Genomic DNA, 27,218 nt, shown 5'->3' on the forward strand with positions numbered 1-27,218 from the left:
AATTTTTTATTCAGTGCTATACATTGTAAATTTTTTCTTGCCAGATTTTCTCTATTTTTGTATCCCAAAAACATATTCTTCAGCTTGTTCTATGACATGGTCACATTGCTTGATACAGTTCTATCATTTCAGGTCTTAAGCTTTGGTAGCCAGACTCAAGTTACATTTAGCATATGGTGAGCTGAAGGCAGACCCTTAATGACTGAGCCACCCAGGCACCCTACAAGCAAACTTTAGATTATGTTGAGATTTTGAATATTTACCAAAAAAGTCTTTAAAAAAAATTTGAATGCGGGGCTCCTGGGTGGCTCAGTGGGTTAAGCCTCTGCCTTCAGCTCAGGTCATGATCCCAGGGTCCTGGGATGGAGCCCCACATCGGGCTCTCTGCTTCGGAGCCTGCTTCCTCCCCTCTCTCTCTCTCTCTCTGCCTGCCTCTCTGCCTACTTGTGATCTCTGTCTGTCAAATAAATAAATAAAATCTTTAAAAAAAAAAAGAAATTAGAATTTTCTTAATTAGTAAATGAGAGCAGTCATAGACTTCACCTTGTTTCCTGTCTCTCAGGAATCACTGTCCATCGTTGCCTGATATTTAAATACTTGAGAGTCATTATTCCATTATTTCATGTTTTCTTTGGTATTTTGGTTGTTTGTTGTGTTGTAGTTGTAGTTGTGACTTTGGTCTTTCTTACTTGAACTTGGCTGGAAGTTGTGACTATTTCTTCATGCCCCCAAGCATTTAGCATGCTACTGTGTATGTAGTAAATATTACTTAAGAGTGAATATAGTCCTATATATAGATACACATACAAATAAGTGGGTAGTGTGTAAGTGAACAAAAAGTATGTAACTTGCTGAGAGGGTGGGACGGTGAGTAATAAATATCAGACAACAGAGCATTCTGAGCAGGGTTTTCCTGGAATTTCCTGGATTGCTCCATGTCCTGGCCAGCCACTTAGGGCACCAATGCTTCTGAATTTTACCTTCTTCCAGCACTGCCAAATAGCAGCAATAACATGGGCATGAACTACTCAGATTCTTACTTCTTAACCTGATGGATTGAAGCCAGAAAGAGAGGGCATCAAGTCATCACTACCCCAGAAGTTCATAGTAAAGTACATAGTAAACAAAACCCAAATTCCCTTCTTTCTTTACTCCCTTAATTTCCTCTTTCCAGGTTCTTGCCCAGTGCCTCCTTCAGGGAGGTCTTAGTAGGACTCCTGTTTTGTTCTTCTGTGGGTAGATAGATGCCTGCACATCAGTTGCTATTGAACTAATCTATTTTTCACCATCTTTCTACTTTGAGCCTTGCTTTTGGACAGCGAATTATTTTTTTCCTTACATCTACTTGCTTCTACCATTTGTTAGAATTTCTTTATATTTTATTATTTTTCCTATGCCTCTTAAAATTTTATAAGCCCAGAAACTGAGTCAAGTTTAAAGAAAGACATTCTAGAAACATCAAAGGAAACTACTGAGTTATTTTCCACAGGAGACCTTTTTTCCTTTTTCTTTTCAAATGTTACTCTGACATTGAGAATGTTCCAGCTTCTGTTCTTCATAAATAACTCCAATCTGGTTGAAAGCTGGATTGTTATCCTGTCAATGTACCAGTGTTTTTCAGGAAAGATCTTTCTCTAGAGCACAGTCTCATTATCCTTGTGTTTTCATTCCTGCTTCTTCTCCTTGATTTACCTTGAGGTAATAAATGTGGTTCTGAGTTAGGAAAATCTTAGTGTCTGACTATAATAATCACAAACTTTATATAACAAAGTTAATTTGAGGTAACATATAATTAAGACTCCATCTAAAGAGGGTTAGCTCTGCAAAGGAGAGAATGCTAGCATGAGTCTGTTTGACTAGTGAAATAACTATTCAAAATTGGAAAATTGGACTGGAAAGTAGGTGACCTAATTTTATTTTCTTGTATAGTTACAGATGTGCTGAGAGTATCACATATAAACTCTTCTGGTTTTTAAGCTGATGGCATTTTTGTTAGTTGTCAAGACATTAGAACCTAAAAACATCACACCAAATGACATTTCTTGACTTTCTGCTGGCTCCATTATTAAACTTCACCTACAGTTTATTGTAATCTAGCCCTGAGTTTTAAAGTCACACTTCAGGTGAACCAAGTTGTAATACTCGTTATCCTGGTGTGAGGATAGTTGGGCTTAGGGAAGCAGACAACATAATTTAACCGCAGAACAAACTTCCATTTGTTTGTTAAGCTGTCCACTATTTGGCTGCCCTTGCTTCCTCAGATTAGTTTATATTTCAGGGATTTTCTCTTTTGTAATTCAGCACTTCACCACTGACATGGAAAAACTGAAACACAAAGGTAATGTGGAACAGAAAGAGAGACTACTTTGTGGATTTCTCATTCTTTTCTTGGAGTCAAAACACAAGATCATATTTAGAATGATGGTTTAGCCCACATTCTTTTTTCCAAAATTTTTTTATAAATACCACCTAGTCTATAGCATTAAATATGCTGTTGCGTACAAGAATGGTAATTTTTTTCCTCCTTTTTGTAGGAAGACCATCTATTGTCACCAGCCTAAGTGCGATGTATCAGTGGCAATAATACTAACCGTGCATATGGATTTTGTGAGCATAAAAGAAACTACTATTTTAAACAAACTTACCATAGGTATTATAATGGTCATTAAGCTAAGTTACTACCAGTGAGAGTTAGTTGTCATTATTGTTACAAATAGACACTTGTATGATTTAAGATATAAGTGTCACATTCCACTGTGGTGTGTGCCCTGGAATGTGTGAGGGGACAGTCCAGCTCAGCTGCTGGTGCCTGAGTGCCGGCTTGCCCAGCTGTATAAACTGACCATTTATAATGATTCGCTGTTGACTGGGGCAACCGGGACAGTTCCTTTCAGCTGTCAGTCTTTGATTTGTTTATTAGTCATATTAAAATACATAATCCTTGAAACTAAGTTTTTAAAACCCATCTACTGTCACTAATCTGTATGTATATACTAAGTATATCTCTGTCGAGCATGCTATCTTCACCTAACAAAGAATGTTCTGCATAGTGTTTCGTTTGACTTTGCCTTAGTCTATTTGTGCTTTTGCTTGTTGTCTTTCTACATGAGGTGAGGTGACAACACCTTGATTTCCTCTCATCTTACTTAAACTCACTTGCTCATTGTTTTTATGAAATCTGGTATGTCTCCTCGCCAGACCCCTTTATTTGCCAAGCTCATTCTTATTTCTTTTTTTTTCCTCAGGCCATCACTCCTTCCTCAAGTCCCTCCCTGCTTTTCTCACTCCCTGATCCATGCTCGGTACATTCCCTGCTGTGATGGGGTCTGCGGCCTCGGGAAGCTCTTCCCTTATGAATTCCTCCTTACTCATCATTGGAGTGCTTCTCCTGCATACCCCCAGCATTGCTCACAATATTTGCAGATACATCCAGCAGCATTTCTTTCCCCCGTGAACAATGTTTTCTTCTTCCAGTTCCAGATTTTTCACCCCTTACTTCACAGAATATAGGTACAACTCAGTTCTGTGTTTGTAAACACAAAATACATATGAACATCCTGCAAAACATTTGTTTGCTTTTACAGGAAGTATCCTAAAATGATAGGTGGTGACATATATTGGCAGATTACTCTGTTTTAAATATATTTTAGGAAGTTGGTGGGGGGTTGGGTACATGTAACATGTCAGAATTTTTCCCATTTAAAGAAGATAAAGTTAATGTTATTGCAATAAATGGTGGCGACACTTGTGGCGAACACAGCAAAGTGTATAGACGTGTCCAGTCATGATGCTGTACACCTGAACTTAATGTAACATTGCATGTCAACAATACTTCAGTAACAAAAAAATACATACATATATATATGTATATGAATATATATATGTATATATATATATATATATATATATATATATGAGTATATGAGTATGTGAGTAAGTATGTGAGTAAGTACTAGGAAATAGGCTGTCAATCAGCATTTTCATTCAGAATTGGCTTTTCAGAAATAGATTACTGACCTAAATTGAAAAATGCCTATCCTAACCATCATTAAATAAATAGATCGCTGCTAGAATTACGTCAGAGGTTGCTGCTGGGAGCTACAGAGAGCTACTTGTGGAAAAAGCAGCCTTCTAGGCCAAATCTCCATCCGCAGAACCATGCCTAAAGGTTAGCTCTTCTGCTCTTGGGAATTTTAATTTGGCAGTATTTGAAACCTGATGTGTTTTCTCTGCTGGAATAGAAAATCATACTCTAGCATGCTTCTACCAGTCATTTTTTTAAAAGACTTATTTATTTGAGAGAGAGGAGTGCAAGCAGTGGGGAGGGGCAGCAGGAGAGAGAGAATCTCCAGCAGACTCCCTGCTGAGCACGAACGTGGAGCCCAACATGGGGCTCGATCTCATAACCCTGAGATCGTGACCTGAGCCGGAATCAAGAGTCAGATGCTCAGCCAACTGAGCCACCCAGGGGCCCCTCTATAAGTCATATTTTTACACATGCCTCTTGTTTTGCCATGACTTTTGGTAACCCTTCGGGCCTCTAGTACTGAATTTTGTGTATCATTCATTTTTAAGGCTAATTCCAAACTTGCTCTCAAGCAATTGCTTAAAAATCCAACAAGCCATTATCATAGGTGGTACAACCACTGAGATGGAGGTTTGTATGTAGTACTTTATACTCTTTATTGATTATACCTTCTCTAATTCTGTAATGTGTGCCACATGGCCTCTCTTGGACTGTCACCCTCTGTTGAAATGTGAGCTGTGCACTTTTACTGTTCCTCCCCAACCCACCTAACCGAATCTGCTATCACAACAGGTATTCAATGAGTACTTGCCTAGAGATTTGCAATCCAGGTCAGAAGCAGAATTGCAGGGTACACTTGAAACCTGAATAACAAATCATTTCTCTTGGGCCCGCTGCGGTACATCCTGTGTTGCTATGTATGCTAGATGCCCTTTATATTCATCATCTATGGCAAGTTTTAAGGTTTTGGAAACTAGATTCTGTAGGTAGAATGGGGAAGGGGTGTGAATGGCTTTTTTTCTTTCTTCTTCTTCCATCTGTCAAACTTTCAAACAGAACTAAACAAAGCATTGTCTGTAGTAACTTCATATGCACCAGTATCATAGACGCCCAGAAAGTGACCTGTAAGGCATCTTTGTTAAAGCCTCCCACAAACGTCAATATGCCTATTGTTCCTGTTAAGAAAAAGAGGAAAAGGAAATCAGAAATACAATCTCTATATCAAAGAAGAAGGCAGTCTAAGTCCCTATGGGACCCTTGTTTGTTCTTGGGTCCCCAGTGATGTTTCCTTTCTTCACTTTATCTGCTGGAATCCATTTGTAATGAGCAGAAATGGTTTAAGGACTCAGGTCTGTTTTCTCTGAAGTTAATAGACCTTAGTGAGATATATCCTACTTTTCAAAAGAGACTGACCTGAGACTTTATTCCCCACTGTTTTCTCCAATATGGAAAGATTTTCAAGATATGTAAAAGAAAAAAGGCAAAGTACAAAATAGGTCTGAGTGTCTGTTAGTGGAAGGAAGAGAGAATGGCTGAAGAGATGGACATGATACGATGATGGCCAGGTAGTGCACAGAGCATTTCAAGATGGCACTTTCCCACAGGATTCCAGACTGGGGCTGTACTAACAGACCCAATTTTATCGAAAACTCTTACATGCTTTATGTTTATAGCTATACTTTTAACATTTTGCTGTTTACATATATTTTCATAACCATTTTTTGAAGTTGCATGTTGAACTTTTTAGAGAGAAACTAATTTGCTGGTCAGCTTTCCTGTAAACATCCAGCCCAGCCGTAGGCTGTATGCTTGGTGGTGCTCCCTCCAGTGCTAGACGTTTGGCCTGCGTGTGGCTGTTACTGATCACTCACTCAGCTGCTTGGGTACATGTTTGTGCTTGACATGAGCAATGCAGATAGGCAGTGCCTTATGACAGATGAGCCTCAGTGCTTCCAGAAAGGCTTTGCCTTCAAAGAGCTCTGTTAGAATGGCCAACAACCAACATATTCTGTTACTCCTCTTGTTCTGTGAGTAGGTGAATCTGTGCACAGAGATAACAGAGCATTTTGAATTCCGGGGCCACCAGGGTGCGAAAGCTAGCCAGCTTTCCAGATTATTTCCATAACTAAAGCATGGTGCTGCTGACCAGCTTCATCCAGTTTCAGGGCTTGGGGGAACCAAATTCGGTTGGCTTTGCATTTCAGCCAGAGATTGTGCCGGCAAACAGGAAACAGAGATGACAGTGTTTCCTCAACAGAGGCATGGGGACCGTGGCATTTGTGAGTGAATTTGTTATATACATTTGTGACATTGATGATGAGTTGGTAGAGACTAGATAAATTGGAAATCCTCCATACCAAAGAAGCAAGAAGCAGCAAAAGCAAGAGGAAGCTGTCTTTGTTCAGAAACCCGAGAAGCACTGTGATGTTGCAGAAAGAACCTAGACGTTGGGGTCAGAGTTCCCTCTGATCCTCTGTTTATCAGCTGTTTGTCTTCATACGAGGAACTTCCCTTTCTGAGCCATGTCCCTGTCCTGAATACGAGGGTACCTAACGTGTAGGGTTGTTGTGATAATTGAAGATAAAATATAGGAAGACAGTTTCCGTTAGAGAGAGCCTGGCATTGAGTAGGCCCTGTAAGTCAGACTAACCTGGCTGTTCATATCAGTGGCGCTGCTGCAGCCTCTGTGCTAGGCTTGCTTGGGCTCACGCCATCTGCATCAGTCCCGGTGGGCTGGCTCAGCTCTGTGAATGGACAACTCCATCCACCTACCAGCCTCCTGGAACATTTTCTTTCATGTCTGTAATATTAAGATTTGACACTCTTTCTATACTTGTTACACCAAATAGACCTAGCTTTGATCTATTTCCAATTTTGACTGAATTATGCTCAATAATACTGTATTTTAAAGTATAGCCAGATACTGCAAGCTACAAAAATTCAAGTCCTTTTTAGTCATTTTAGACCTTGAAAGTAGATGATTAACGATCGTCCGCTTGACATTAACTTGGGCTTTCTTAGCTCTGTTGAACTTGTGGCTCCAATTCACACCTCCATTCTCCCTTTAATCTTGTATAATTTTTTTTTTTTTTGTAATGCCTTAACTTCAGAAGTGCATTTATGTGCCTGTTTTGTTATTTTAGCAGAATTATGATCCTTGGTGTGTTCCTAAAAGCTGCTTTTATCATAATGGCTACAAAGCTTCTGATATAGTCAACAAAAGGACTATTAAAGCATTAATTGTATCTTCCTTCCCTGCTTAGGGCTTTCTTCCCCAGAACACCAATGGTGTGAAATTCCATATTAATAAGACCTCAGGTAGACTGAGATTGCAAAGAACTCTTCCTGTCCTGTCCTAATGCTCTATAGCAAACCACCTCAAATTTCTGTGGCCTAAAACAATTGTTTGTTCTTATTCAGATGCTCCTGGGTTGGTTGGGGTTGGCTGATTCAGGCACCACTCATCATCTACAGGTTGAGTCCAGGTTTGCTCCCCATATTTTCCATTCTCCTTGGACCAGTGGGCTCATCAGAGCATGCCTTTCTCTGGTGATGGCAGAAGAGCAACAAGGGTGAATGGAAGCATGTGCTCTCTCCTAAGTTTGTAACCCTCCCTTTCATGTCCAGCCCCATTCCATTGGCAGAACAAGTCAACATGCTATAGAAAGTCATATGCAAAGTCATATGGCAGAGGGTGCAGTTATAGGAAGGAGTAAAGAATCAGTAAGAATCAGGAGTAATGCAGTTAGTACATCTGGCTTTGCCCCTAACCATTGAGGACCTTTGAGCAAGTCTCCAAGCCTCAGGTTCTCAATGACTGCATTCATTCATAGCATTCAGATAATTTTACTAGGCATGCCTGAGTGGCTCAGTCACTAGAGTGTGTGACTCTGGATCTCAGGGTTGTGAGTTTGGGCCCTGTGTTAGGTGTAGAGATTGATTAAAAATAAAATCTTTTTAAGGGACACCTAGATGGCTCAGTTGGTTAATTGTGTGCCTTTGGCTCAGGTCATGATCCCAGGATCCCGGGATCAAACCCCATGTCGGGCTCCCTGGTCAGCGGGGAGTCTGCTTCTCACTCTCACTTTCCCTCTTGTCTCTATCTTTCTCAAATTAAAAAAAAAAATCTTTTTAAAAATAATCTTCCCATAAGATGGGATAGGGAGGGAGACAAACCATTAGAGGCTCCTAATCTCACAAAACAAACTAGGGGTTGCTGGGGACGGAGGTAGGGATAGGGTGGCTGGATTAGGGACGTTGGGGAGGGTATGTGCTATGGTGAGTGCTGTGAATTGTGTAAGCCTGATGATTCACATACCTGTACCCCTGGGGCAAATAATACATTATATGTTAATAAAAAATAAGTAAAAAGTAAAAAATACCAAGAAAAAAAAAGAAAAATAATAATTTTCCCATCTACTTGGCACCAGGCGTTGTTCTAGGTGATGGGACTGTAATTGTGAACAAAATTGTCAAATCCTTGCCCACACAGATCTCATATGCTCGTCAGAGATCTATAGTAAACAATGTTTGTGTGTATACGTGGTGAGCACAAGTGTATGTCAGAGATAAAAAGTGCAATGAAGGAAGATTACATGGGGTAAGTAAAATCATTCACCTCTCTCTGCCCCAGCAATTGCCACTTAGTGGTCTGGTGTTTGTGGTTAAGGGGATGGATGGTGGAGCATGACCATCAGAGTCTGAATTCTGCTCTTCCTTTTACTTGCTTTGTGATCCTGACCATGTCTTTCACTTTACCATTGGCTGCCTAACAAATTCCCAAAACATAGTACCTTCAAGCAACATACATTTATTATCTCATAGTTCATGTGGGTCAGTAATCCAGCCAGACTTAACTCTGATCATGGTCTCACAAGGCTGTAGTCTGGGTGTTGGCTGGACTGTATTCCTTTCTGGAGTTTGGGATCTTCTTTCAGTCCCATGTCAGAGTTGGCAGGATTCAGCTCCCGATGTTAGTAGGAAAGATGTGCTCACTTTCTCACTGTGAGTCAGGCCTGTGGTTTCCTTGCAGGTCCCCTCACAACATGGCAGCTTGCTTCTTCAAGGCCAATGAGGGAATCTCTCTCCAGTCTAAGTCTACCAAGACAATCTTACATAACGTAATAACGTAACGTAACATAACGTAACATAACATTACCATGGGAGTGACTCTCCCATCACCATTGTCACATACCAGGGACTAGAAGCCAGTCAGAATTTTTGCCTGCATTGAGTGGGAGAGGTTTATATAAGGGCATGATCAATGGAAGGTCATCTCAGGATTCTGTCTGCCAAAACGTGTGGCATACATATCCTCTCTGTGTCTCAGTCTCCTCATCAGTAAAGTAGGGGTGATAATAGTCAGATCTACATCATCAGGTGGTTTTGAGGATTAAAGGAATTAACAGAAGTAGATCACTTAGAACAATACTGATGACAGAGAAATGTCTATATGAGTACCTATTTTTATTACCTGTAAAATGTGAGAATTTTGTTAGGTGACTTTGAAGATTCCCTTCTTGCTCAAACATTTTATGATTTGCCATAATACATTAGGATGCAGAATTAAACAAGGATAAGAAATCTGACTTTAAAAAAAGAAGAAGGAAAGCATAATATTGGGACAAGTTGAAATTAACCTAAATAGACTATATGGTTCAAGGAGGCAAGACTCACTCTTCTGCTGTGTTGCTCTCAGTGGAGCCTCTAAATACTTCATTATTTAAAGTTGGGTTGCCTCACCTGGGTGGCTCTTTGGGGCATCTCTCCAAGATGCCTTGGGTTAAAGCCCCTGCCTTCGGCTCAGGTCATGATCCCAGGGTCCTGGGATGGAGCCCTGCATCAGGCTATCTGCTCAGCAGGGAGCCTGCTTCCCTTCCTCTCTCTCTGCCTGCCTCTCTGCCTACTTGTGATCTCTCTCTCTCTCTGTCAAATAAATAAATAAAATCTTAAAAAAAAAATAAAGTTGGGTTGCCTCGATGTGGAATCTTTGGCGGAGGACACAGCCTCCTAAGCAAAACTGCTTTGTAAGAAACTTTCCTCCCATCGTCATGGTACTGTCCCCTCAATTAACCGAAGCCTGTGCTTTCAGTTAGACCCATGGACGATGCCACTGGCTATAACGTAACGGTTTGAATATAGGTGCTGGTTCTGTATTTGAGACGTAATGCGCGAAGAGCTTTTAATCAGACTTGTTGAAACCTGAACAATTGGAGCAGTGCAACTCCTCATTGCCCTCTGCTACCTGCACAGGCCCATGAAGAGAGGCCCTTATGGTCGTCTCTCCAAGATGCCTTGAGGCGACAGGAAGGGTCCAGGTCTTGCTGTGAGTGTTTCCCCTGCCAAGAGCCATGGATGAAAGCTGCTACTCCCCAGCCGGGCAGGAAAGTGCTTGCGAGTAGGGGGCCATTAGGTCTACAGACTGACTCCGTGTCCTGTCTCTTTGGATGATATACTCTGTCTGGAGTGATGAGTAGCCAAGAGACCACTCCATTAGTTGTTTATAGAATTCAGACTCTGAGTGTTTACACTCTCTCTGGAAAAGTCCATCATTCAGAGCAGGGGTTCTCGACAGCAGCACCACTGACCTTTTGAGCTGGATGTTCTTTGTCATAGGGGGCTGTCCTCTGCATTGAGGCTCTCTAACAGCACACCTGGTCTCTAACCACTGAATACCACTGGCAAGCCTTCCCCTGGTTGTGACTACCAAGAAATTTCTGCAGATACCACCAAATGTCCCAATATGTTTTATGCATCTATTTATTTACATAGTTACTGTGAATTTTTAAAATTAAAAATGCATGATTTAAGGGGGAAAAAAACCCTCAAACGATACAAAATGGTAAGAAATAGGAATATGTCTCAGACCCTGGTACCCCAGCACCAGATTTCACCCTCCAGAGACAAACATGTGATCATTATTTAGGTCATAAGAGATCTCCGGGGTTTGCACTGGAGTTTATATCCATGCGGATATGGGCGTCTAGTTACTGCAAGACACACAGACTTGTGTATTATATTTTTATTAGCAACTGTTTTGTTTATTTTTTAAATAGCGCTCAAGATGAAAAGAAAATGACTGGAATGAGTCTGTTTTATTCCATCGGATTTTTAAAAAAGCTTGTCAACATTTTCTGGACTGATATATGGCCTCTTAAGAAGAAGTATTTCCTTCACAGTGAGAAGCAGCATCCCCTTAACTTATTCCCTTGGCCTCTAGAGCCTTTCCTCACGCTCTGTTTTAAGACTGATGCTGTGTGGCAGTAAGAACTCTTTGGGGCATCAATATTTTAAGCCCTCGAAGTAGTCATTTTTCATCTAATAAAACAACTGAATCCTTCAGAAGTACTAACACCTGGCTTTTTGCTGGGACTATGTGAACTGTGGTTTTCACTGATCCCCTTGTCCTACTGAGGACACAGCGTACTTCGTGAGGTTGTATTTTTCACATCATAGCACCACTTTCGCCCCCAGTAGAATATGATGCCCTTATCAAGGCTCATTCACTTATCAATATGCATGATTCACTGTTTTTATAACAAATGCATTTACCCCATGAATCTGCTTCCTGTATTATAGTAACATAAATTGGAGGTGTGATTTTTGTTGGTGTTCGTGTTAGTGGTGGTGATCTTACCACCCAGCTGACTCCACAGTCTAACCAACACTGATCACTGTTCAGGGAAGATTTTTGAGAAGGATTGTTCTCCTCTTGGCAAAAGTAAGAAGTGTGCTCACGCTCCTGATGGGATTGTAAACTGACGTGATGATTCTACAGAATATGTTAGAAAACCTTTAAAATAGCCATATCGTTTGGCTTAGAAACTAGATTTCTCCAAGTTGCTAAATAGTCACAAAGACAAAAAGATTTCTGAATAGAAAAGTCCAACAGTGGGGAAATACCTAAATTATTTTATTATTATTATTACTACCATTACTATTACTATTAACTAACAAAGCACCATGGTAATTATTTTTGATGCGTTACCTCATTTAACTCTCACAATGTTGTGAAATAGGTGTTATTGTTATTTCATAACTATAGCAGAGAAGTGTGTCTAAAAGAAGCTAAACTACATACACATCAGAAGGGTAATGACTATGAGGATGGTGATGATAGTCATGGCAGCTGACATTTACCGTCACTATGGCCAGGGTGTGCTAAGAACTGTACACGTATTACCTTTTCTAATCCTCTCAGAACCCAAAGAGGTAGGTAGTCTTTATTATACCCATTTTACCAAAGAAGAAACTGAGGCGCAGAGAAGTTAACTAAAATAAAAGAGGTTTATTCAGAATATTTCAGAATATTCTGAAATATTCAGAATATTTCAGTTGGGAATTGAGTGTGGATAAATTGAGTTCAGAGTTCACACTTGTATCATTGTGCCTACCCAGATCATGTGGTTGGTAGGTGGATGGCAGACCAAAACCCGAACTTACGTCTGGGGGCAGTCTGTTAATCACTGAGAAGTATAGCTAATTAGTTAAGCTAAGTCCATATGATGGATTGTCTTAGATTCACCTGATATGGTTATTTACTATCTTCAGAGGTAAATGAGGTAAAAAATGTAACACACAGAGGTTATCTGGGATAGGAAGAAATGAGTTGACTCATCATATTAGAATTATACTCCCAGTTTCTGGGACTCTCCAAACACCTCTTCCTAGTTTTGTAATCTGAGTACCTAATGTTCTCATCTTCCATATATGTGCCCATGAACGTTCTTTCTACCCAAACAGCTTAGAGTTTTCTACCTTCCTCTCACTCCAGGCACAGTCCAGCCTGACCTCAGATGCAAATAGTGTTGAATAACTTTAAAGTAATTTAAGAATTGTGGATATATATCTTGAGGTGTTTTGTTTGCTCATTTACATGATCACTGGCACCATCTTTAAAAAGTGAGGTCTTCTTGGTCAAGAGTAGGAGGGTCTCTGTATTTTCAAAATGTTTGTGTCTAATCTAGTAACGCAACTTTTCATAGTGCATGTTAGTAAGAGGATCAGAGTCCGTTATCTGTTATGAACATACTGTCACAAAACTGGATTGCCTTGCACTGTACTATAGCTGTACCTGTCAGTTTGTTCAGATCTCTTCATTCTGAAGTCAGCAGTAGAACAACCCATAAATTAAGGAGGAGATGGGTTTCTACCACAGGATTGTCCAAAGACAGAAGACTAAATTTTCGGTGACATCTTGGGGAATTATGACTTAGGTCTCATTAAACTGTACTTATGCAAGTGCGGTACATGAGATGAGAAAGTGCTGAAGATGATGGTTCTGGTTCTTGGCCTCGGGTCTGGTACTTTAAGGGATGGCAGGTGACCTTGATCATATGGTTGCTGTCTCCTTTTTTTTTTTTTTAAAGATTTTATTTATTTATTTGTCAGAGAGAGCGCGAGAGCAAGAGCGAGCACAGGCAGACAGAGTGGCAGGCAGAGTCAGAGGGAGAAGCAGGCTCCCCACTGAGCAAGGAGCCCGATGCGGGACTCGATCCCAGGACGCTGGGATCATGACCTGAGCCAAAGGCAGCTGCTTAACCAACTGAGCCACCCAGGTGTCCCAGTTGCTGTTTTCTTTTGACAAGGCTAGTGGGCGAAAGAAAGACATAATGGCTCTGTTTGTAAATTTCAATGTAGTCTGAAATCCATCTACCAAGGACAACCTTGTGCAGTTAAGACTTGGAGCTAACTGCCTGCACACTGTCTTTATTTATTTATTTATTTATTTATTTATTTATTTGCACAGTCTTTAAAGCAATGCAGGAGAAGAAGAGCGGCTATGGCATTTTCTTCCTTTTTGAGTTGCATATATACTTAAAAGAATGAGTCCCCCAGGACTCTAAGCAGCAGTGCCATGGGCCAAAATTCCTAATTTTTTTATCTTTCAGAAATGCCCACTACCTTCCATCTCTGTTCCTCAAGTTGTTGCACTGTGAACCTGTTTTAATGATAAGGTACAACAGTAAGGCAGACGCAGATGAATCTTAAAAAATCTAGGTGAGCTCTTTTAAAGGACCGTTACCTGCCTATTTAGTGAATGTGGTCTTTAGAAGACTCTGCAGCTTGGTGGGACTGGCCTTGTGCTCCTGTTTGTTGACCGGGAGGCTTGTAAAGCTGTCCTTTGTCCCCCGCAGCCTGTTAGTGGGAGAATGGGGGCACGGCGGAGAGGGAATGATGGATGGATTGCTGCCTTCTTGAGAGACCAGAAGAGCTGACAGCTTCAGCTGTGTAATTATCTCAACATCCAGACCCCCAACTTTTGGGAGACTCTGTCTTTTACTCAAAATAATAAACTGTCCTGGCTGTGTCTTTTGATGTGTTGCTAATCCAGAATGAAAACAGCTTCTTAAGAAATAACAAGACAGGATGGTCTTGCAGAAGTTTGGTGGAAAATAGGAAAAAATACCCATTGTGGCTTCAATCCCTGATTTGTCTAAGGTTTTTAAAATCCATTTTGTCTTTCACATGGGGATAAAATTCATGGTCAAGGTCATCATATGTGCTTAAATTACTCTTACAGTATAATCTAGTGGGAATCCATTAGATCTCTAGAGTCCAGAGGCCGTCCCTTCTCCCCTCCCCTCATCAGTCACCATGGGCTGTGTGACCCTTGCAAGTTGCTCAGCCTGTTCTAAACACCATTTGTATATTCTGTATAAATCAGGGATCCCCATAGAGGGTTTATTAGGTCACGTTTCATATTTATATATGCTGAAGCTCCCTCCCCCCAACTCCTCTGAGCAATGTAAACTGTCTGTCCAAACTGTGATGCAGGATACGTTAGAGTTTGTGTGTTTCTCACTTGAAACTCCTGTAGGACAGGTTCGGCCTTTCTTTTCCTTGGGACACTTAGACGGTCCCAAGAGCTCTTGGCTTATCAATGCTACCCTTTGCTATTTAATTGTGGACTTAGCACTAAGTATCAATGTCTCAGTCAGTGCTGGCTATTGTAACAGAATGCCGTAGGTTGTGTGGCTCTAACAGTAAAGATTTATTTCTCACAGTTCTGGAGGCTGGAAGTTCAAGATCAGGGTGCCGCCACGGTTAGATTCTTGGTGAGGGCCCTTTTCCTGGTTATGTCTGTACATGGCTTTTGTCAGAATGTACACAAAAAGAGATCCTGTTTCTCTTCCTCTTTTTCTATGGGACCTGAATCTCTTCATCAGGGCCTCATCCTCCTGACCTAATCTAATTCCAGTTACCTTCAAAAGACCCCACTTCCATATGCCACCACATTGGGGTTAGGATTTCAACATAAAAGTTTGGGGGCAGGGTTGACAGTTACAGCAGTAAGTGTTTGAAAGAAACCGATTAAGGGATGAAGAGGAATCAGGTATCTATGTGCGTTAGCATTAATCTCTTAGCTGATTCATACATAACCCACCCTTCATAACTGTCATAATTTCTAGTTGTTGGAAAATAATAGGCCCCATATGGCATTGATGCATAAGTGTATTAAAATATAATGTGAACTTAACCAAATAACTCACAATAATATAAGCTGGTGCTGATGAAGCTAAATTAACACCCATTTAGAAAGAATAACAGCAACTGAAATTTACAACCATCAGGTTATAACACTGGAAGTGAACTGCTCACTCAGTGTTGTCCAGAGAATTGCAGAACTCCAGCTGTCTTGATGTGCCAGGGGTTGTTAGAAAGATCCAACCTTGTCACAATGTGAGTGGCGACTCATGCTTCTGGAAATGATGCCTCATTTTCAACTCTAAGTATTTTAGATTATAAATACCAGATTTGGTATTGGTAGTCTAAATACCAGCTCTTGACCCACACTGAACCTGTCAGGAATAAGAAGCCCATTTGTAGGTGAAAGTCTGTGCTATTGCATGTTGGTTGCCGTGGGAGTAGGAGGGGCTCTGTGGACCTACAGCTTATTATCATGAACATCACCCTTTATCAGGGACTGTCTTTTCCACAGCTGTATCCTAGTTTCTGGCACAATCATTGGCAATAATAGGTTCCCAATAACTTTTTATGAATAAATAATAATAAACACAAGTTGAAATTATGGTTAAATTGGAGTTAAATAGTTATATTGTACAGTTATATAGTTAAACCCTAGTTAATTATAGTTAACTAGAATATATACAGTTGCAAAAACTATAATAAAATACTGCTACTCTAGCACATTCTATAGAAATATCTTGACCTAAATTTTTTAACAGCCTTCCTGCCGGTAAACTTAGCAGAGGTTTCCTTGTAACTCACACCTTCCTGCATACCCCATTCAAAGCTCTAAAAATAACAGCATCTCTTTTTGGAACAGGTAAATGTATAGATTGCCTTTGGTAGGCAGGCTCTGACCTACATACATCTAACACAGGCACAGCCCTTCCTCCCGGCCTGTAAGGCTTTGTCCTGCTCTCCCTCCTCCTCCCCAGCACCCCAGACACAGCAACACAGGAGAGGGGGTGCCTCCTTTCCAAGCCATCCACCATTTCCAGGGGCTCCCTCCTCTGCCCCACTCATAGAGCAAGTAGGTGTCTCCATGAAAGAAGCAAACATGTGGTAAAGGGGACAGAGAACATCCAAGCCGGTCACCTGGCAGAGACACCCCGCAGGCAAGCCTCAGACCCCACCCGACTGTCGCTCCCCATGAGCCAGCGGTAAAAATCCAGAGAAAATGATTCACTGTCTGACCACCCTTTGCCTGTTCCACTGGAGTGTTTGCACTGCTCCCAAGTCACACAGCAACCTTTTCATTCTTGGCCTCAGTATCTGTCCCAGCATCATCTCCCTGGGCTCCCCTTCTTCCCCTCTAGTCTAGAGTTTGACAAGTCTTGGGGACTGGTCCCCTCTCCTGCTCCCTCCCTGGCTGCCTTCATGGGAAGAGAGTTGTGACTTCCATACTGCCTGCATTTGGATCAGAAATGCTGTTGTCTGGGCTGATTTGGCTCTGTGGTGTTTTTTTGGTTTGTTCTGAATATAACAGCCTTTCACGCATCACCCACCATGCAGAGAATCATGTCTTTGGGAAAATATTTTGTGAGTCCCAAGTAGCTCTCAGACTATTAGAACACAACTCCATTTTAGGTGCCGCTATTTAATTTTTGCTTTATGGAATTTTATAGTTGTAAAGGGAAAAATAGGATCCCTGCTAAGCTTTCACTTGCCATTTTTACATAATGGAGTTTTCTTTTCTGACTCCTGGGCGGAAACTGGCAAACAACACAAATGCTCATCAGTGAGAGAGTAGAGGAATACCATTCCATTAACATTATAGTCATGGGAGAGTTTGGATGAATTTTAGCGATATGATGTGAAGTGAAAAAAAAATTCCAAGAAATTAGCTACAACATTATATCCTGAATATAAAATATTAAATAATTAAAAATACTTTATCATCTTCATAAGGACAATAAAATTATATAAAAACAAGTAGAGAAGAATGCATGTGAGTCAGAATGGAGCTTGCTTTAGGTGGGCATGGCTGGGTGATCGCATAGGTCCTGAGCTACAGGATTAGATGTGGCTGTTGTTAAATAACCCAGTTCTTGTCCAGGGCGGTGAGCTCATAGGTGCTTATTCTGTTAAAGGAAACAAAATTCTGTGCACTGGGTTTAAAGAAAGAAAAAAAAAATTAAATTCATCCTCTTTACTATTACATTTGTCAAGTTGGAGTAAGAATGAATGACAAAATCAGCTTTCTTAGTAAATAGCTACATGGGGGTAGCTTTGACTTTGAAACCCATCTAAGTATGCCCAGTAGGTCAACAGAGGCACAGCAGCCCTTAGCTAGTGAGGTTGCTTGGCTGACCGCTCAGCTTCATTCAGTCTGTCCGTCTTTGCTGATCTTGCAGACTTTAATTGCTTTACAAGTCAACTGAGATGAATTAACAGTCCTATTAATAAAGTGCTGGCATCTGAGTGATGGGGTGGGAAGGGCGCCAGACATAAATCCAGGTTGTGTCCTGGTTCTCTTTTTCTCTCCTAGGGCACCTGACCAAGTGTCCCTTCTTTGCAATATAGTTTTCTCATCTGCAAAGTGACTAATGTTGTCCTATTTTATTGGGTTGATCGCAACTCATGAAATAAAAAGTGTGGAATTGCAAGCAGTAGAGCAGCTTCAGTGAGCTTATTATTACTGCAAGTGGATATGTTCCCATAGCTTTTTCTGTTTACTTCATGTTTTAGATGTATAAAATATCCATTTTGAGAATCATGTATAAAGAGTATTTTGTAAATGGTAATTTTACTCTGTAGTGGGCTAAGGAACACCTAAAAATATTAGACCCCAAATCTCAGACCTGTAATTTTACCTTATTTGGAAAATAGGTTTTTACAGATGGGATTAAGTTAAGGATCTTGAAATAGGGGAGATTATCCTGGATTATCCAGATGGGCCCTAAATGCAGTCTCAGCATCTTTGTAAGAGAGGAGGTCTGATACAGAAGAGGGGAAGTCAGTGTAGGGGGTGAAGGCAGAAATTGTAGTGATTCAGCCACAAACCAAGGGAACCCCCTTAGCCTCCGGAAACTGGGAGAGGCAAGAAACGGGCTCTGCTCTAAAGCCTGGAAGGCAGGGTCACCCCTTAGACACCTTGATTTCATCCCAGTGAAAACAATTTCCAGTGTTGACTCCAGAACTTTAAGAGAATTAAAGTTCTGATGTTTTAAGTCCGCAAGGTTGTGATTATTTGTTACAGCACTGATAGGAAACGAATACATTCTCATTCACATGTTCTTGAAGGAAATGTAATTTTCTAAAACATCCTTGAGGATGCAAAGTTTCATAGTGTTACAGATCAGTTCAGTAGCTTTGTCATTTTTCATTTTAATGTAATTAAAATGAATATTTGAAATACTACATTTTTGAAGGCAAAAGTTATAGTTTGCCTCTGTGTCTCCCGATAGCACATTGCTTTGCACACAGGTGATGCTCAGAGACTAGGAAAACCACTTTTATTCGAGACAAAAAAAAAAAAAAAAAAGGTGATCAGTTTGGGCCTGTGGTATGTGTCTGTATCCTAGAATTTTCACTGGCCTCAAGTTTGCAGCTGAAGTTAAGAGCATCAGTGGTCTGTTGTTTTTTTGCCTGTTTCCAGAATGATTTGAAATCTCTTGCCATAAGAAACACCTAGGCTATGGGGCTGTTCACGTGTGGGGAATGGGCTCGGAGGCATAGAACGCCAAGCCAGTCTCATGCAATCATTGTCATCTGCGGTAGCTCCTGATACGAGGTGCCCGCACCACTGAACTGGAAACTGCCCACACCTCGCCCCCCACCCCCACCCTTCCCAAATGCTGCTTGAATGAATAGTCTTACCTAAGTGCTCTACATCAAGGTACCCATGACCAGAATTTCCTCTCTACAGCCTGTGCTTAGGTTGAAAACTCCAGTTAGAATGTGTTCTTTAAAGCAGCGTTTCTCACACTTCAGTGTTGATATGAATCACCTGGGGTCCTTGTTGAGTTACAGATTCTGGCGCGTCAGCTCGGGAGTGGAGCCCGAGCGGCCTCCTGGAGGTGGTGCTGATGCTGCCAGTTTCTGCACCACGTTCTGAGTAGCGAGGCTCCAGCATCTGGTGCTCCTGCCTCCAGGTCCCTCCTCTCCCTGAGCTCCTTTCCCCGCATTTCGTGCCGCAGCTTCAGTCAGCCTCGCTGTGGCATCAGCTTGGCAACATCTCTGGGCTCTGGCCTCTGCGGCCTCCACCCTCAGGCTCCCTGCGCCCTGGGGACTGACAGGCCGAGCTGTGACACAGCAACACAGCTCCGTGAAAAGAAGAGAAAAGCCATTGAGATGAGACTGAAATCCATGAGGGTGTCAGAGTTTAAGGAGACAGGGGAGAGAAACAATTGGAGAAAGGGGGGAGGGGGAAAATGAATATTTTATTGGAGGAAAGCATGTTTTAAATGAGCTGCTCTTGGTGCAGAATTTGCCGGTGAAGAGCATTTTCTGGAGTAGTTTCAGGTTTATTCTTTAGTTACCCTCCGATTTCTCTTAACAGCCAGCTGCTTGTTTTGTGCGATTATCTGCTCTTTGTGGTCCTTCGGATCCAGGCCAAAGACTTTTTAAAAAATTGCAAACCATCTAACTAAACTGGGGACCTCTGAGAGATCGCCTGGTTAGGTCGGGCCCATCAGTCCCAGCCTTTGCTGACATTAGAATCACCGGGAGAGCTTTAGAAAATTCCACATACCGAGGCTGCAGCTCTGACCAGTTAAATCAGAATCACTGGGGTGGGTCCCAGTCCCTAGTGTGTTTTTTAACCTGTTGGGTTTTTTTGGTTTTTTTTTTTTTTTTAAATGCCTCCCAGATGATTCCCATATGCTGCCAAGTGCCACTAAGCCAGACCTTTACCTTCTAGCAGGTGAATTGAATTCACTTTAAGTAGATCTCGAAGAACAGTCCTTTATTTCGATTCCTTCCTATCTGAACTCTTGCCCTGCTGAAAACTCTGCACAGTATTTTGGAAGCACCATCTCTTTTAATCCAGCAGTTGAGCCCCCGATTAAATATTCCAGCAGCTTTCTGAAGCCCCAGGCAGCTTTTCATTTTCTCAGTGTAGTGGCTCCCCCTGCTGGCCCTTCTCGGTAAAGGTCACGGCTCTGAAACCTAACCAACCTGGAATCACAGCAGCTTAAAGCTGCTTTTCTAATCCCATATGCAACGTGTATGCCATTGGCCATTGCCAAAAATAAGCAGTCCAAACACTCTAACTCTTTTATCCGTAGCACTGTGGGTAAAGCCTTGAGAATGAAGGAAGAGAGGAATTGTGTGTGTGTGGTGTATATACATATACACACACACATTATATACATATATATGTCTACCACATACATGCCTACATTTGCTTATACTACCAGAAAAGATTCTGATATCAGCCATTGATTGTGCTGGTTCCCTGCAAAGTAATTAATATTGATACATACTTTGGATAGAAATTAGGGAAAGAAAGCTTTCATCCCTATCTTCTCTACTCTGCTTCATCCAATCATACCCTTTCCTTATCACCTCACTTCTCCTTATCTATCCAGTAAGTTATAAAGATGGTCAAATATAAGCAAAAGTAGATGCAAATGCAGGACTTTGTTCTGTCATGCAAACTCTCACTTGCAGTATGTCAGAATTTTACTACAGATGACCCTGTGTCAGTGGAGGCAGAATTCGATCCGTATAATATCTGAATGCAAAATGTGGTGCAGTCCATCTCTTAGCTGTGATTAAACCCCTTAAGGCTGCCATTTCAGTTTATACAGCCCTTGTCATTAGAATGCCCTTCTTTGTTGTATATTAATATCTTAACCCATTGGCCCTTGCTTTCCATCTGACTCAGCAAAGCGTAATTCATTCCCTCACTGACATTGCAGTACTTCATCTATTCGAGGCGATGTCCCAAACCATTTCTTTCTCACCGAGGGCAGACATCTCCAGTCCACCTCATGAGACATGGGTTCACCACCCCCTTTCTGGATACATCCCCTAGAAGACTGTGTTATTTATTTTCGTCCCTCTTCACAGGCAGTGCCTGATACTAGCACAGCAATAAACCCAGTGATTTAATCTGCATTATTTGTTTATAGCTGTGTAACAGTATTACCACAAACCTAGCATCTTTTTTTTTTAAAGATTTTAATCTGTTTATTTGAGAGAGAGAGAGAGAGAGAGAGCACAAGCAACGAAGAGGGGGCAGAGGGAGAAGCAGATGCCCCACTGGGCAGGGAGCCTGATGTGGGGCTGAATCCCAGCACCCCAGGATCGTGACCTGAGCCCAAGGCAGACATTTAACCAACTGAGCCACCCAGGTGCCCCACAGACTTAGCATCTTAACACACGTTTATGATCTTAGAGTGCCGGTGGGTGAGGTATCCAGGCATGGCTTAGCTGGTGCTCTGCTTCGGGTTCTCCCAGGGTTGCAGTCAAGGTGTTCAGCTGGCCTTCCATCTTACATGACGTTGGCCTGGGGAAGGATCTGCTTCCAATATCGTGCGGTTGTTGACAACATTCAGCTGCTTGCAAGCTGTTAACTGAGAGCCTTAAGTTTGGCTGGCTGTTGGCTGAAGCCCCCTCCAGTTTCCTGTCTTACGGTCTTTGTAGTATGACCGCTTGCTTCCTCAGCGCTAGCAAGGGAGAGAGTCTCCCAGCAGGATGAGAGTTGGCATCCCCTATAATATGATCACAGAAGTGACATCTTGTCACTTTTGCCATATTTTGTTGGTTAAAAGCAAGTCACTGGTTCCACACTCAGTCAGGGGGAGGAGTGTAAACACCAGCAGGCAGGGATATACAGGACTATCTTAAAATCAGCCTGCCCCAATCTCCTTTCATTTCCTCTGAGTGGTCTCGTAGAATTTGTACTCTGCTGAACACCGCGAGCCCTTGATTCCCTGGCAGTCCTCTCCATCTCAAATAATTATTAGAACTTACGTCCTAGACTTCAAGTTTATTGCTGTTAGGTTTCTCTGTGTTGGGTTCAGCCAGTTGCTCCCACCTGATTAAATATTCTTTAAGTCTGGCTCGGCCATCAGAATATTACACATCTTTTCTATTGTGCCATCTGAGAATGTAAGACATTTTTCTATGATGAAAATGGTGAAGAAGTTCATACGTAGTAATGTGTGCAGTGTGTGTATGTATACACGCGTGTGCATCAGACTGGTAGAGGGAGAAGAATGAAAAAAATCCCTCATACACAAAACTTACTTCTGGAGTCTGGTCAGTTGGCTGTGAATCGTTTAACGCCATCCGAACCCCACTGCTGCTCTTTCTGATCCTCCTGGGAACAAGATAGTGCAACTTTTTAAAAAAAAAAAATTAACATATAATGTATGATTCAGGATACAGGTCTGTGATTCATCAGTCTTACACAGTTCACAGCACTCACCACAACTCTTAGGAGCAGAGTCTTTCTAGTCAAACCAACCTGGTTTTGAATTCCGGCTCCACCCACTGGAGAACTGTTTTTCTAGATAGAGCTCAGACAGGCAGGGCGAGAGTTAGGAAGTTCTGCTTTTCTGCGGCTCATCTTTGAACTCTGTAGCCCCCATTTCAGCGCAGTTCTGCCGAGCTTCTTCACAAGCTTTGTTTAGGACTTTGCGCTGTTGAATCATAAAGAATCTTCCAGAAGTGATATAGCTATGAAGCAGTCATTATTTTACAGATGTGTGTTGTATGTGTGGACTTTGAGGTTTCGGTTTAAAAAGCATCAAACTTATTTGGTCTTCCATTTCCTTGGATTCGTTGCTAAGTGAGGTTGAAATCACTCGCACTGCCCCAGGATGCCCATCTCATAAAACTGGAAAACCTGAAGTGGGAACCCAGCGCGTTCCTCATCACTGCTTTAGTCCACACCCGTGTGAGCTGGTCTTATCTGCATTTGATAGGCTGGAGTCTCCGTGATGGACTCCTCTGACCCTTTGACCCAGGAAAACTGTCAGCCCCCCTTGCTCTGTTTAGACCGTGGGCATTCTTCCGGAAAAGCCTACTGGCCTTTAGCAGCCCTGGGACCTGACAGGGAAATGCGAGAATGCGTGGAACTATTAATCACTTGGAATGGTAAGTAAATATTTCTGACAACCACTAGTTCTTGAGCTCCGAGTTTTAGAAGTTTTTTTTCTTCTGTTTCTTGTAAAGTCGATGTTTCAGCAGAGAGACCCTATTTTCCTCAGTGTCCTCTGCTCATCACAGGGGCTGATATGGTGGGTGGGATCCATGCCGTAGCCGTCAGTGCAGAGGTGAGCCCAGAAGAGTAGGTTTGGTGTCATTAAATCCTAGTTTATCAGGGTCAGGCAGTGTAAACCTCTACTGAGAAGGTGAGGTTATCCCATATTTGTCTTAACAGAAGCTAAAAGTCCAGGAAGTAAGAGAGACACCCTTCTGGGAACTGTGTATGCATGAGTTTAGGGAAGTAAGACCATTTTGTAGCTTGTGTTGGGCATTTGCTTTCTTTTACCATTAATATGCTAAAGAGTTCCAAATGTTTTTCTTCACGTTAATCTTTCTCCTGAGATCTGTATCTGTATTTCCAGCTGCTCTTTGTACACCCCCTATCTTGATCTGGGCCTTTCTGCCATTCAGCAGATCTAGAATTAAACTCCTTGCCCTCAGCCCCCAAACTTGCTTTAACACCTACATTCTTGGTTTTTAGCTAATAACTTATTTCCTGTAAAATGGCCCTTAATAGTAAGAAATATTTTATTTTTTTAAAGATTTTATTTGAGAGAGAGAGAAAGCACATGTATGTGCCAGAGTTAGAGGGGAGGGGCAGAGAGAGAGGGAGAAGAGGTCTCCCCATGGAGCGGAGAGCCAGATCATGACCTGAACTGAAGGCAGATGCTTAACTGACTGAGCCACCCAGGCACCCCAAGAAATACATTTTACCTCATGACTCACAAAGCACCCATATACATATACACACACAGATATAATGTGAATAAAAGTTTCATAAAACAACATTCATCTTTAACATGTATGTTACCTTCTGACATTACCTGTTATTTTCATCTTTAGAAAAATGCTGATGTCAGCAGTCTCTGTGAAATTTATAGTCCCCCCAGTCATGGGACCTATAGTCTGAGAAAACCTGAGACAGAGATAAAATGCAGTTCCCATTTATTCGTTCTGTGGCCCTCGCCTCCCCTTCCATAACCCAGCCAGTAATCCAGTGATACCAGACTTCATGCTGTAACCCCGACGCTCCATTTGCTCGTTCAGTCAGCTTGTACTGAGTGCGTATTTGGTGCCAGGCACAGAGCAGGCACCAGGGATCTGAAGATATGAACACCGCAGTCTCTACTCGAAGGTCTATGGTGTAGTGTGGAGACAGACCAGTAATCTAACGACTGTAAGGCTGTGGGTAGGTCCTGTAAGAATCCTGTACAAAGCCCTCAGAGATTATGAGGATCACAGCATGTAACTTGGGCCAGAAAGTCTTTCTGGAAAGGGTAGTTCATGAGCTGAAGCTAGAAAAAAAAGGAGTTAACCTGGCCAGTCGTGGGCAGGGCATTCCAAAAGAGGAAACCACTGTGAGAAGGCATGGGGGCATAAGCAGCAGAATTTGGAGACCTGAAAGTATTTTGACATAGCCCTTCCTTATAACCCGAATTCTCTGCTGTCACTATCCACCCCCACGCCCCTTTTCCGTACTTGGCCAAAGATTACTCAGTGTTCCCTCTCCCATGCAGCTGTTCTCCCCCCGCCCCAGGGAGCCTCAGATACACCCCCACTTTGGGCTCCCAGCTCTCTCTCCCCACAGAGGGGGAGCACTTCCGGGCCAAGCCCCAGTCTCATCCTTATATATTCTGTGATGAGCACAATAAATGTTAGCCTGGTGAAGACATGGACCAATAAAGGAACAGGGAGACATACCCGCCGGGCACAGTTGTCAAGTGAAGCTTCTTGAGTTAACCTTGTAGAAGACGTTTTAACAAATCACAGCCTTTCTGTCACTTTAAGACTGGAAGCCGCCTCAGAGGTTATCAACCTGACTCTTTACAGATGCGGGACCACATCTGGAAGGTCGGAGGTGCTATTTTCTTTGGCCCTGTTGTATTTACAAAAGATTAGTTTTTACTTTTAGAGAATACCTCTTTTTCTAACCTAAAGTGTCCCTAAAAGTGGAATGTCTTAGTCAATTAATAGAAACAAAAATCCGCCATCAGATTTTGCAAACACATCCACTTTCTGCCAGGCACAAGTAGCCTGTCATCTCTAACCATGCGTTTAACCCAGACTGACTTCCCAAAAAGGCTTTCACAGGAAGAAAGACTGATTTTTAATACTTCTTTTCCTTTGCCAACTTTCTGCCCACATCGTATTTCTTGTGCAAATGGCCCAGGAGTTGTAGGCAGGAGAATCTGTGGTATGGTCCCATCAGTCAGTGCTACAATAGCTCAAAAAAAGACATACGCATTTTCACTTTGCAGGTGACTTTTATGAAACAGCCATAATCTTTGATAATCAATTTGAAATGGAACCCTGGGTATGAATGGGGTTAGTGCCTGTGAAAAAGTTTTACTCACGCAAACATTGTAGAGACGTGTACAGTCAGGGTAACGACCTTTACTGGGAGGGAGAGAACGAGGTTCACATTCTGGCTGGACTTTCTGTGGTTTATAAAATCTTTAGAGGGTGTGTGTCAGAAGTGATGGATTGATTGCGATCAAGTTGTGATTTTAAGCCTCCCTTTAGTTGGTAAAGTCCTTCACGTCCTTCATGCAGATTTTAGTGGAAGCTCGAAGGGGAGAGCTTTCCTCAGGTGAGCTCTGCACACTGCCTGCAAGAATGATGTCTCCCAGTCTTGAAATAATGGTCGGAGTTCATGAAAGCAAGGGGGAAATGCCTTTTGCAGACACTGTTACTGCAGGAGCTCATGTCAGACAGTGTCTCAGTCTCTTTTCCTGTCTTACAGCCCCTTTCCCCAGCCTTTCGCCTGCCTGCCCACCTCCCACCCAGCCTATCCATAGATGTGCTTGTGTAGATGTGTAGATGTGCTTATTGTAGATGTGTAGATGTGCTTATTACTGTTACAAGTGATTGTGTTTGCAAAATTAATCGGTTACAGTTGAAAAGAATTATATTATCTCATCCCAGAACCCAGTGAGGAACGTAATACATGTTTAATCCCAACTCCCCAGAGTAGGAAGCAGTGAGGGAAGCACTCACTGCATTTGCCACTCTGACAGGATGCCCCATCCCCCTAGTAAATAAACACACAAATACTCAAAGTTCTGCATTTCCTTATTGCATAGCAGTACCTGCTAACGCTTGGATAGAGTGAATGTGCTGAATTCCCACCGGTGATATCCGCCATTCCTTCTCTTTTGCCAGTTTCTGACTTTATCTCTTGCCCTTCCTCACCTGTTGGACTGTGCATGTCGGTCCATCGCAGTTTGAGTTACGTACAGCGGGGGGCACCAGATTCTCCCGCCTGGCCAGGGCCGCCCTGACCTGAGCCTGTTTTCGAGGGGTATTTTGAATAGTATCTAATACCCAGTGCTTACTCCTGCCAGATAGTGTTCTCACCACAAATGAGGTGGTGTAAACCCCCAGTTTACAAAGTCAGGAACTGAAAGCTCAGTTCATTGAGGAAGCTCACTGAGGTTATTTTCTTGCCCATGGTCACATGACTAGTAAGTGTGGGAGCAAGGATTTGAACCCACAGAGTCTGTTTCCGGGGTCGGGGCTCTTGGCCCTCCAGCGCCACTGTTCTCAACTGGTGATCTCCCGT

General features: G+C 42.2%; 1 protein-coding gene across 4 annotated transcripts in view; it reads left to right on the forward strand.

Annotated features, from left to right (window-relative positions):
• CDK14 (cyclin dependent kinase 14) overlaps window positions 1–27,218 on the forward strand; it is a 592,901-nt gene that overhangs the window by 392,443 nt on the left and 173,240 nt on the right. The gene's annotated exons all lie outside the window — the stretch shown is intronic.

Source organism: Lutra lutra, chromosome 11 (assembly GCF_902655055.1).
Source record: "Lutra lutra chromosome 11, mLutLut1.2, whole genome shotgun sequence".
NCBI lineage: Eukaryota > Metazoa > Chordata > Mammalia > Carnivora > Mustelidae > Lutra > Lutra lutra.